Source organism: Odocoileus virginianus, chromosome 31, assembly GCF_023699985.2.
Source record: "Odocoileus virginianus isolate 20LAN1187 ecotype Illinois chromosome 31, Ovbor_1.2, whole genome shotgun sequence".
In the NCBI taxonomy this organism is placed as follows: Eukaryota; Metazoa; Chordata; class Mammalia; order Artiodactyla; family Cervidae; genus Odocoileus; species Odocoileus virginianus.
Window position 1 is genome coordinate 36,176,238 of NC_069704.1, and position 12,590 is coordinate 36,188,827.

At 46.9% G+C, this 12,590-nt stretch overlaps 1 protein-coding gene across 2 annotated transcripts in view; it reads right to left on the reverse strand.

Moving 5' to 3' along the window:
- Positions 1 to 12,590, reverse strand: part of PTK2B (protein tyrosine kinase 2 beta) — a 133,134-nt gene that overhangs the window by 63,961 nt on the left and 56,583 nt on the right. The gene's annotated exons all lie outside the window — the stretch shown is intronic.

The window sequence follows — 12,590 nt, forward strand, 5'->3', positions numbered from 1 at the left end:
GCCCCTTCTCCCCATCACTTTCCTCCTCCCACACTGGCTCCTAGGCAAGGGGCCCATACTTTGCAAATGCAGCTGTGAGAGGAGGCGGCCCCAGCATGATTCCAAGGCACAGCTGAGCAGAAAAAGCGAAGAGCAAGACAGTAGAAAATAGCAGGAGAGAAACAGGGACAAGGGAAGAGAAGCCGGGAAGAAACAGAAGTAGAAAATGGGTACCCTGGAGGGCAGTGGGGTGGGGAAGCCAGGAAAGGGTCCAGGTAGTGGCCAGCTGGGGGCTGATGGCTTTGCCCGCACCCACCTGCAGCTGCCAGCCTGGGTTTCAGGGCTGGCAGCCTTGGTCCCACTGAAAGTCATCTCCCAGAGCGTCTGTTACCATATCAGATGGCGCCCTGGCATCCCAATCTGAGAGGTCTTTCTGCTGGGGCAGGGGTGTCGAGGGGGTTAGGGGGTGTGACTGGGCCCCCAGAAGACCCAGCCTAGTTCTGATGACAGTTTGGTTGACATCTACATGGACTATAAGCACCCTAGGAATCTTCAGTTCACCCCGAATCTCAGCCAACACTGGCCCTGGCTTCTTGATCCAACCACAGCTCTGTAGGGTCTACTATCACTGGTCTAAAGCAGGAATACTCAAAGGGAGCAAAGGAAGCCTGACACCAGACTGGAGATGCCAATCTTGGTTCTGCATTAATATCCCCTGGGAAGCTGTTAAGAGTGTCTAAATCCAGACCCATGCCCAGAGATTGTCAGTGAGGTGGCCTGGGGGAGGCCTGGCATTGGTATTTTTGTTTCCAAGGATGTTTCTAACATTCAGGCTAGGTTGGGAACTTCTGTTCTAGGCTAAGTTTAGTTCTCTTCGAAACCCATTCCTACAGAGAAATCTCTCCCTTCTAACAAGAGACTGTGATTTTAGGGGGACATTCCTAGACTAGGAGTTGGGGACTGAAGGATGGAGTGACAAGTGAACTTATTCATGAAACAGAAATAGAGTCACAGATGTAGAGAACAAATTTCTGGTTGCCAGAGAGTAAGGGGAGGGGAGGGATAAATTGGACTTGTACTGACATATACACACTACTACATATAAAATAGATAACTAATAAGGACCTGGGCTTCCCAGGTGTCTCAGTGGTAAATAATCTGCCTGCCAAGCAGGAGACACAGGTTTGATCCCTGGGTCGGGAAGATCCCCTGGAGAAGGAAATGGTAACCCATTCCAGTATTCTTGATGGGAAAATTCCATGGACAGAGGAGCCTGGCTGGCTACAGTCCATGGGGTTGCAAAGAGTTGGACATGACTGAGTGATTGAACATACACCACACACCAGAATGTAATGAATGTACCATTCTGGTGGGGGATGTTGGTAACCAGGGTGACTATGCATGTTTGAGGGCAGGGGGTAGATGGGAAATCTCTGTACCTTGATACCACTGACATTGGCACAAACTCCATGTAAGAAGAAAAAAGTGTCAGCCCAGCATGGAACATCCCAGTCTGTGAAGAGTCTTGAACCCTCCTGGCTTAGAGAGTGTCAACCCCTTCCCAAGCTAGGATGTGGTCATGATAGGTCCTGGAGGGACTTAAGAGTCTGGGCAAAAGGCCTCAGTCCAGAAAGGTGGTCACCACATCTCTGATGACACATGGCAACTCCCTCAAGGGCATCTGAAACCACCAGCTGTCAGTACAGATATGCAGTGAACTGCCAAAGGGGTCCCTCCTGAAGTCTCTGAAGTGAGTAACTGAAAGGTGGTCTATAATCAAAGCCTCAGTTACCTGCCTTTGCGGTCTTAGAGAAAACAGCCCTCAGCCTCATGCATGGTCTTCTTTCCCAGCCCCCCGCGGCTGATTTCAACCTACCGAGGTACGGCAGTGGACGCAGTGTGGAAGACAGGAGAATAACCCACTGACTCCAGCTCATGCTTCCTGACAACACAATGTGCCTGTTCCTCCAGACTTTGCCTGCTAACGTGAATCTCTCATTGACAGCTTGCCTCTGGATTTTGATGATCACAAAATCCTCTGGCTCTCCATGTGTGAGTCAAAACCCCTGCCCTCCAGTCCAGATCTGGACCGCAGCCTGGCGACCCCTTCTCCCTGCGTCCCGGCCAGCCCCAGACCCTGTGAGCACTGGCAGAGCAAAGACCATCCCACCACCCTGGGGAGAACCCTGGCAGTGAGCCAGTGTGGGCTCCGGGCTGCCTCCCAACCCCCAGATCTGCCCAAGTCAGAGCCAAAGAATAACAAACACAAGGAAATGGGCTCAAATTAAAACAGGAAAAGTTTTGATTGGCTCTAAGAACGTCTTGGACAAGACCTGCCAAGGGCACTGAAGTGAACAGTCTCTGAGTCCCTGGAGACTCCAGGAAAAAATAAAGGACCCTCTTCCTGAACACAAGACATTCACCTGCCTGAAGGGGGCAGGGGGAAATTAGGAAATTTATTTATTTATTTTTAACTTTTTATTTTATATTGGAGTATAGCTGTGAGATGGCTAGATACCATCACCAACTCAATGGACAGGAGTTTGAGCAAATTCCAGCAGATGGTGAAGGACAGGGAAGCCTGATGTGCTGTAGTCTATGGGGTCCAAAAGAGTCAGACATGACTTAGCAACTAAACTACCATAGCTGATCAACCATGTTGTGATAGTTTCAGGTGGAGAGTAAAAGGACTCAGCCATACATATATATGTATCCATTCTCTCCCCAACCTGCCTCCCATTCAGGCTGCCACACAACATAGAGAAGAGGTTCCTATGCTATACAGTAGGTCCTTGCTGGCTATCTATTTTAAATGTAGCAGGGTGTATACATCCATCCCAAACTCCCTAACTATCCCTTCCTCCCAACCTCTTCCCTGGCAAACACGAGTTCATTCTCTAAGTCTGTGAGTCTGTTTCTGTTAGAAAAACATACTCTTGTTTTTGAAGATGTTGCAGGGTAATGTTACATCTTACTGAATACATACTGTGTGTTAGGGAGCTTGTGTAAGCAATCTTTCATTCTCTAGAAAGAGTCTGCAGGATAGGTAATGTTAGAGATGTCCACTGAGGTGACTTTGTTCAGATCACACAACTGGTAAGGGCAGAGAATTAAGGCCGCCAGGTTGCCAAAGATTAGAGTGCCCGTGGTATCACGTCCTGCCAACCAAGTGTCCGGCTCTGCCACCAGCCAGCCCTTGTGCCTTGAGACGTCAGGCTGGGACGGGAGAGTTCCCAAACAGCAGCTGCCAGGTGGGTGATGGCCTGTGGTGATATTTTGCTGTGTCCTTGGCAAAATGAGAAAAATAAGGACACTATAGAGAATCCATCATAAAGCTCAATGTATTCCATTTGAGGCACAGGGGCAGTCTTTCATTCTTTGTCTTTCTACCTTTTTTGGGGGGGGGGTTGGTTTTCCAATGTTCATTAATTTATGAGATGACAGTAATAGCCTTTGGCAACTGACATTGAAGCTGGACCTCTTGGGCAACCAGACTTGAGGTGACACTGGGAGTTCCAAGGGTCAAAGGCAAAGTCTTGAGGACTGGAAGTTCTGCCCTGGATCTCAGGGAGCAGAGATAGGGCACCATTAGTCAGGAAGATGGCACAGAATCGAGAAGGGAGCAGACACATGACTCATGTGAGCCTGGTTTAAAACTCTTGCCCTCGGGGCACAAGTCTGGGGCGTTACTCACGAGGGGTCTCAGAGCGAGGCAGTGTGGCGGCTTTCAGTCTCTGCTGCTTACCCCTGTGTGATCTGCACAAGGATACCTCTCTAGATCTCAGTTTCCTTTCTTGGGATGGGAGGCTAACATTACCTACCCTAGAGAATTTTCTGAAAAATCAGAGATTACTTAGATAGACTCCCTGGCATGTGTATTTCTTAAAATGCCTGTGACTTGGCAGAAGAAAGAACCAGAAACCTGATACCAGTGTCCACTTATAAAAGATTAAACAGAGCCAGTAAGTCAAGGCTCAGGGGGTAGGGACAACCCTTCCTATCTCCAATGCCAGTGCCCACCCGCTCCATCTACCTTGGCACCTGAAAAGATCACCTCCACCTCCAACCTTCTGCTCACACTTAGCGCCACTGTCTGTTCTGTGCGTGGAAGGAGGCCCCCCAGGACACAGTTGAAAGGCTAGCAGAGGACCAGAATGTCATGAGACACGCACTTTATTTCCACTCTGTCTCTGAGTCACTTCCTCTTGCCGTTTCCACATCAACAGAATGGGGAACACATGCCTTTCCTCTGCAGAGGCCTGCTGAGAAGCCACTTAACGAATTGGCAATGACCTTGCAGTCTTGGGGAGCCAGGCCTGTGTTTCTGGGAAGCCGGGTCCTACTGGCTCCACGCAGTGCCCCTCCCCAGCCCAAGCCCGTTCAAACCCCAGTTCCTACTGGGTGGTGGCATTCTGCTTGCCCTGGGGAAGCCCAATCCATCACTTGTTTAATCCCTTCCCCTCCTCTCCAAGCATCCCTCCCCACTACCTTGCAAAGGAAGGACCCAGGAAGGTTGTGATTAATGCCAGCTCTAATTCAATGTCATTCAAAAAACCTCTACTGAGACTCTGTCGCGTTTTCAGCCTGCCACCTCCGCACGCCTTACCCACTCTGGATCATTCTTTTGCCAGCACTTTGTGACCAGAGGTCACCTGGCTGGGGCTGGCTCTCAGGGGGCGGGAGGGGGCTGGCTGAGGTGCAGCACCTGCCGTTTCTTGTTCACAGAACCTCTGTTCTCTCACTAGTTCAAGGGCTCTGAGCCCTACAGCTGGGCAGAGCCTTTTTACCTCCTGGTGACTTCTGGGCACCCCTGTTTCCCCAACCCTTCATGAAATCCCCCTCCCCTTGCTTCTAACTGGCCAGTTTATGAGTGATTTGGGCTGGCTGGTTTTTCTCCCCCTCCCTCCCTTCCTGTTTTCCTGCCTTCTTTTTCTTCTTTTTCCCTTCCCCTCCTTCCCCTTCCTTCCCCCCTCTTTTCTCTCTCCCTCTCTGCCTTGCTATGTTTCAGGAGGCATGCCGGAATCCAGAGATAAGAAGATAAACAGAAGAGGGAGGAGGGTCCCCATCCAGCAGAGACTCATCCAGTAAAAAGGAAAAGGATTAAGCAAAGCAGCCACAACGTGATACAGGATCTAATGGGGTCTCCCCTAGGTGTCAGAGGATCACAGAAGAGGGCTTGCCTCTGGGCCCCTGGGGTCTCAGGAAAAGAGGGCACAGTAAGATCAGGAAATCATGTGACGTAATACAGGCTGGCCAGGAGGGTGCTGAAGGGCTGTTGGGAAATGAGAGGAGGTGGTGGCAACATACCACCCCATGGAGAGGCAGATTTTCATTTAGAAAGTAGAATTTGGGCCATACAATGAAGCACAGGCGAGAGATGGGAGGCAGGAGGAGAGGCTCAGATAATCCTTTGTGTGAGCTTCACAACGGCTTCCCGGGTCGCTCTGTGGTAGAGAATCCACCTGCCAATGCAGTAGATGCAGCTTCCATCTCTGGGTTAGGAAGAGCTCCTGGAGATGGGAATGGCAACCCACTCCAGTATTCTTGCCTGGGAAATCCCCTGGACAGAGGAGCCTGGCGGGCTACAGTCCATAGGGTTGCAAAAAGCTGGACACCACTCAAGTGACTGAGCATGCAAATGAGTTTCACAACCAGCAATCCAGAGGAAAGATGGCTCAATTGCTGTGTTTGCTGATTTCTCTGGTGTAAATGCTTCTGGCATCCCTGATTTCAAGCTACCAGTGTGACCTCACTGACAGCAGACTCGGGGAGAGAAGGGTGTCTCACGCTGGTTCCAGCACTGCAGGGCTTTATCAGGGAGAGACCTGGGAGTAGGATGGGGGCAGAGACTAGAGCACTTGTCTCAAGCCCACCTCAGACCCTGGATGTCACCTGTCCTTGGCAGTGGTATAGCCAGACAGTACTGCAAGATAGCAACAAACTATAAGGTGTATGGAAGCACAGAATTTTTAAAAAATGTATAATTATTATATTTATGTGTCTGCTCCAGGTTTTAGTTGTGGCAGGCAGGATCTTCGACCTTCACTGCAGCACGTGGGAACTTTGGTTGGGGCAGGAGAACCCTTAGTTGGGGCATGTGGGATTTAGCTCCCTGACCAGGGATCAAACCCTGGCCCCCTGCACCAGGAGCATGGAGTCTTAGCCACTGGACCACCAGGAAAGACCCAGAAGCACAGAATGTTAAGATTCACTCCTTCTTGCAAGGAACTTTTGTTTCTCTTCGGTTTCCTACAAGTTGTAGTTTTCAAAGCCACACCCTGTCCTCATTAACCATCAACTAAATTCTCCAACTTCTCCACTATGAGTCCCAGTCTCAGCCTTTTCCATCTCTCCCAGCTTTCAGCTCCAGCAAATCCCATTTCTCTTTTTGTGCACACTTAAGTGTTGGTTGTTGGGCTGGGAAATTCGGCACCATGATGAATCCATGCTCCATTGGGGGTTTTGAGCTCTTCCCCATTTTCCTCAGAAGTGAATGAGGAGGCCAGATGACAAGTGAATTCACAACTGGTCAAATAGTTTCCCCAGCAACTGATCAAACGTCTGTGTTAACCTGAGAGCTGATGGCTGTTCGAATTGGCCCTTGTTCATACTGCTGCACTTGGCTTTAAGGAGTTTGTGGTTGTCAGACAAGAAGCACCAAGATCAGCACAGGATTAGGGGAGATTGTGGCTCTGGCCCTGACATCTGCATGAGAGGGAAGACATACCAAGGGGAACAGAATGCAGTCAGTGAAATGGGCTAAATGGGAAGTTCTTCATGTGGAGAAAAAAAATCTTCCCCAATCTGGGATGAGGAAGATGTGGTTGAGCAACAGCATGGATTAAAAAGTGAGGTTTAAGCTATGTCAGCATGAAATAGCTGCCAAAAAGTTAACACTGTTGGGGTTACTAGAAAAATCCCTAATATAAGGATGGTGATTTCCCCTGGGGGCTCTACATGGAAACAACTGCATCTATGGAACTGGTGATCTAGGGCCCCGAGGTTTGTTCTAAGATGAACATCCCAGGACACTCAGAGCCCTGGGAACCTGGAGGGCCGACCCTGGGGCTAAAGGGAGATGAGAGTCCTGGGATCTGAGGACGGGATGGCTGGTTTCAAATGGTTGCAGGGCTGCCATGCAAGAGATGGACTCACTACCCCCATCCAGGTCATTGTTTTTTAAAAAAGTACAACAGGGACTTCCCTGGTAGTCCAGTGGTTGGGACTTCACCTTCCAATGCAAAGGGTGCAAGTTCATCCCTAGTCAGGGAACTAAGATCCCACATGACAGGCGGCCAAAAACCAAAACACAAAACAGGAACAGTGCTCTAACAAATTCAATAAAGACTTTAAAAAATTATCCACATTAAAAAATATTTAAAAAGTGCAACAGACGGATGGGAGGAAAGAGGGTCTTTATACACACAGAATACCCACTGCGCACCCATTTCTGGAGTGTTTGCACCCCCACTTGCTATCTTGTTGCTCTTTCCAAGGCAGACGTCACTCCCATTTGGGGGATGAGGAAAAGTGATCAATTAACTTGCCTGGGGTCACTATTGTTAAATGGCAGAGGCAGGACCAAAATTCAGAATTTCCCATCTTAACCCAAAAAGCAAAGCCTACAGCCTGAGTCCCCCAAGTCTGTGCCTTGTCTCCACACAGCAAGTGATTCCTGTGCTCAGGTGGACACTGCTTTTCTGATATGGCCCCTAGAATTCTGCTCAGACAAAAGCTCACACATAAACGTCAATTTCCAGCCCTGCAGTGCCAAAAGGGATACTGGCCTTTTGATATATAAATATTATAATCATGGTGTATAGAATTTTATCTTTGATGACACATTTAATAAACAGAAAAAAATTGACCATGAAAAGAAAACTTAAGTTTTTTAATTTTCAACTAGATAGTACAAACCCAGGTCTGACAGTACGGGTATTATCTTCTCATCTAGTACCACTTGAAAACAACCAAAACATCCTCCTGAGCAAGCTTCTCCACCTGACAGCCCCGAATACGCTGTTCTTTGCAACTTCAGTAGACACTACAAATTTGCTTTTTGTACACAGATATCCAAGCCATTAAACATGCTGGTGGCCCCAATCTGTACACTGCAGTGATTGCCTTTCACCTTAGTGAAATTAGATGTCCTATCAAGTAAACAGAATGTCACCTGTGTGTGAAAAGACTTGGGAAAATTAAAAATAGAGGGGAAAATCCTCAGCAGTTAAAAATACTAATAAAAAACCACTTTGAGGCACCACTGCAAACCTTTTAAACAAGCCAACACGGCTGGAGAAAATAATACAATCCTATGTTTATGGACCTGGAATGAAACTAGTACATTTGCCAGTTGATTCAGAACCAGCTTCCTGAAGAATAAGCTAGTTGAATAGAAAACAACTGATGAAGGGCAGAAGACCTAGACAGAAATTCCTTCAGAGAAGACAACAGGAACATGAAGAGATGCTCAACATCACTAATTATTAGAGAATGCAAATAAAAACTACAATAAGGCATCACCTGACACTAGTCAGAATGACTAGCATCGAAAAGTCTATCAAAAATAATATATGCTGGAGAGGGTGTGGAGAAAAGAGAACCCTCCTACCCTGTTGGTGGGAATGTAAATTGGTGCAGCGACTATGGAGAACAGTATGGAGGTTCCTTAAAAAACTAAAAATAGAGCCACCATATGATCTAGCAATCCCACCCCCAGGTATATATCCAGAAAAGACGAAAACTGTAATGCAAAAAGACACATGTGCCCCAGTGTTCACAGCAACATTATTTACAAAAACCAAGATGTGGAAGCAACTTAAGTGTCCACTGACAGATAAATAGGTAAAGAAGATGTGGTGTATATATGCAATGGAATATTATGCAACCATAAAAAAGAATGAAACACTGCCATTTGCAGAAACATGGATAGACCTAAAGGTTATCATGCTAAGTGAGAGAAAGACAAATATATGACATCATTTGTATGGGCAATCTAAAAAATAATACAGATAAACTTATTTACAAAACAGAAACAGACTCACAGACATAGAAAACAAACTTATGGCTACCAAAGGGGAAAGGGGGAGAGAGGGATAAGTCAGTAGTTTGGGATTAACAGAACAACCCTACTATATATATATATATGTATATATATATATATATATACACACACACACACACATATACATATGTATAAAATAAACAACAAGGATTTACTGTATAGCACAGGGAACTATATTCAATATCTTGTAATAATCTCTAATTGAAAAGGATCTGAAAAAAATACACACACACAGACACACACACACACACACACACATACATGTGTAACTGAGTCACTTTGCTGTATACCAGAAACAAATGCAACATTGTGAATCAACTCTACTTCAAAAACAAAAACAAAAAAAACCCCAAGTAACTGACATAGGTTGGCCTGGCCGTTCAACTTAGGGAAATGCACACCCCACATATCTAAAGAGGAAGCAAGGATCACGTGCACAGAAATGTTCATAACTATAATATTTATAATAGAGTAAGAGTGAAATCAGAACAAAATGCTGAGGGAAATGCTGAGGGGGAATTCTCTCTAGGCAATATCCGTAATGATAAACCCCATTTAAAAACACGAACAGTGGTAATTCATGACAATACTGGGTTGGCCAAAAAGTTCGTTTGGGTTCCCCTACAACATTGTATGGAAAAACTTGAATGAATTTTGGCCAACCCAATATTTATATTAAAAATGTTAAGTGACAGGGAATGGGGCTTACATACAGGTCGTAACTATGTAAAAATACATTCTGAATCACATACAGTTAAAAGACGTTAAGTTCTTTTGTTGTTAGGCTGGCTTCCCAGGTAGCTCAGTGGTAAAGAATCCACCTGCCAATGCAGGAGCCACAGGAGTCTTGGGTTTGACCTCTGGGTTGGGAAGATCCCCTGAAAGAGGGCATGGCAGCCCACAATAGTATTCTTGCTTGGGAAATCCCATGGACAGTGGAACCTGGTGGGCTATAGTCCATGGGGTCGCAAAGAGTTGGACACAACTGAGAATGCACACACTGTCTGTCTCTCTGGTTAAATATAAGCAGATATTAAGTGGCTCCCACAAGGCTAGAAGCTGGCCCTGTCTCTCCTTCCGACCTCCAGCTCCCCTTCTGATGGTCTGACTTTCTTATTTTCTGTGCTCTCCACGTAGCCCAGAATGGCCAATCCTCCTAACCCAGAGCTTGACTAGAGAGCAAACAGACCCCATATCTAGATGTCAGCTTCCCACTCAAATCAGGAATTGGGGTGAAAAGGCAGAGACGGAGCTCAACAAAAGCTACCAAGAGAACCTGGAGCTACAGAAAGTTACCCTCAGGCCAAGACAGTCCTCCAAGAGACCAGAGCACATGGCAAGGCCTGGTGGCCTGCTCTTTGCCTTAGGTCTCCAGCCCTGAGCCCATGTTTCTTTCCTTCTCCCCTGCACACCCGTGGAAGGCTCACTTCTGAGAACTGGCAGCAATTCGCACAAAGCTTGTTCAGCCCTAACAACACACTGAGAAGGTAGGTACTGTTATTACTCAGCTGAGGCTGAGCAAAGTGACTTCCGGAAGGCCGCGGGGAGGCGAAGACCAGATGGGATTCCCACATTGTCCTGAGGGCTCTGAGTGTAGACTCTTGACTGCCACACCCTGGGGGAGGCCTCGGCACACAGACAACATCAGGGTGATTCCCTTTGGGGCTCTGAATTCTAGTGGTGAAAACAGTGGACTATTTGACCTGATACGTAACACCTAATAGCACTTGGACTCTGCCTTCTTCATCTGGCTGTGAGTTCATGTGCTAATACATGTATGGACAAGGATTCCCTCCTTGACCAAGCTTTAGTCTGGCTCCTCTGAGCCCCTCTGCTCTATTAGGCCTGGATATCAGCTTCTGTTCCTGTCTTTGTAGAGTCCAGATTTTAGTAAGAATCTCACTAAGCCGGTTTAGTCAGAATTCCCTACTTTCTATATGGAAAGTTACCCCCAAGGTAACATCGCTGTAGCCTGCCTTCAGTAAGAATCCTGTTAGGTTAACTCAGAAAAGAATACCCTGTCCTCTTACTCTGTCTATCCGCTGATCCCCATCCCCCACTCTGGTTCTTGGCAATAATTTCCTCTTTCCCTTGTTTTGTTTCAATTTCTTTCCCCTACTACAAAAACCCACTGTAGTAGTTCCCTTGAATAAGGTCTGCCTTACCATTCTTTAGCGAGCCTCTGAATGTTAATAGTTTTGCTTTAACAATTTACATGTGTAAATATCCCAAAGCATGGAGGCTCAGTGGCAAAGAACCCACCTGCCAATGCAGAAGACTCGGGTTTGATCCCCAGGTCGGGAAGATCCTCTGGAGAAGGAAACGGCAGACCACTCTAGCAATTTTACCTGGGAAATCCCATGGACAGAGAAGCCTGGCGGGCTACAGTGCATGGGGTCGCAAACAGTCGGACACGACTGAGCGACTAAAGAACAAGAAGTCTCATCTTAGTTTCCATGAATGAAGACGCCCTCTGAGCTGAGGCCCAGTCATCTACTTTTTAAATCACATCCTAGGTGATTCTGATACTTAACACTGAGGTTGCAGGACAGCTGGTTTGGCCTTTGTCTCCCTGGTGAGCACTTAGTTTCAGAGAGACTAAAATCTGAGAACTCTTGGCTGAACCCCAGGCCTCCCCATTCCCAGGCTGCAGGCTCCCACTAGCAGGGTGGTGTCTGATAAACACCTGATGCAGACAGGTCTCAGCGAGTTACGGTTCTTAAGTGTGGGACCTTCCCGGCTGTCGTGGAGACTGAGTGCAAAGCACAGTATTGGTTTCTGTTTCAGTTTCTGCTTGCTAGCCAAGCCTATTATTGGGAAACGGACTGAGAGACAAGACACGTGGCTTCAGTTATTCAGAGCTCAGAAAAATCAGAACATTTGGGGGAACTCTGGTCTTTGAAAACTCTAGCCATTGTAGTTCCAAGGGAGGAAAGCCCTCAGTGCAGTGTCGAGAAATCCCCCAGCGTATACCCTTTCTCTCACTACCTTCTCAACCACTTCTCAAAGTGTGGTAGGATTTTTTTCCTCCCCTGGTAGTAAAACAAAACAAAATACAAAGGGAAAATCCAAGCCAAAATTTCCTGAGCCCGAAAGGTAGCAAAATTACTGTTAGTCTTTTACAAGGGCTATGCAAGGAAAAGGTCTCATGGACCCGTCACTCCAAATTTTTGCTGTGATGAGACCAAGAACCGAGGAGCACACACTCGCGTGACAGACCCAAAGGCAGGCATACAAACTTGATGTCAGGTGGCCAGGCTAGGATGGGGAAGAACTTACCCTTAGGGACCCAAGTTTGAGTCCTGATTTGAGTAGGAGGCCCTGAGAATGGGGGTTTATGGGCAGAAAGCTCAGCAATGTGCCATCAAAAAAAAAAAAAAAAAAAGGAAAGGAAGGGAGAAAAAAGGAAAGAGAAAGAAAGAAAGAGCCTGGTATTTCTCCATAGTTTTGTCTTTCTCACCCAGGTATAAAATTTCACTCATATATTAGTTCTGGTCTGTTCTAAAAAGTATTTAATAAAGAGACTACTTAGGCATATACAATTAAA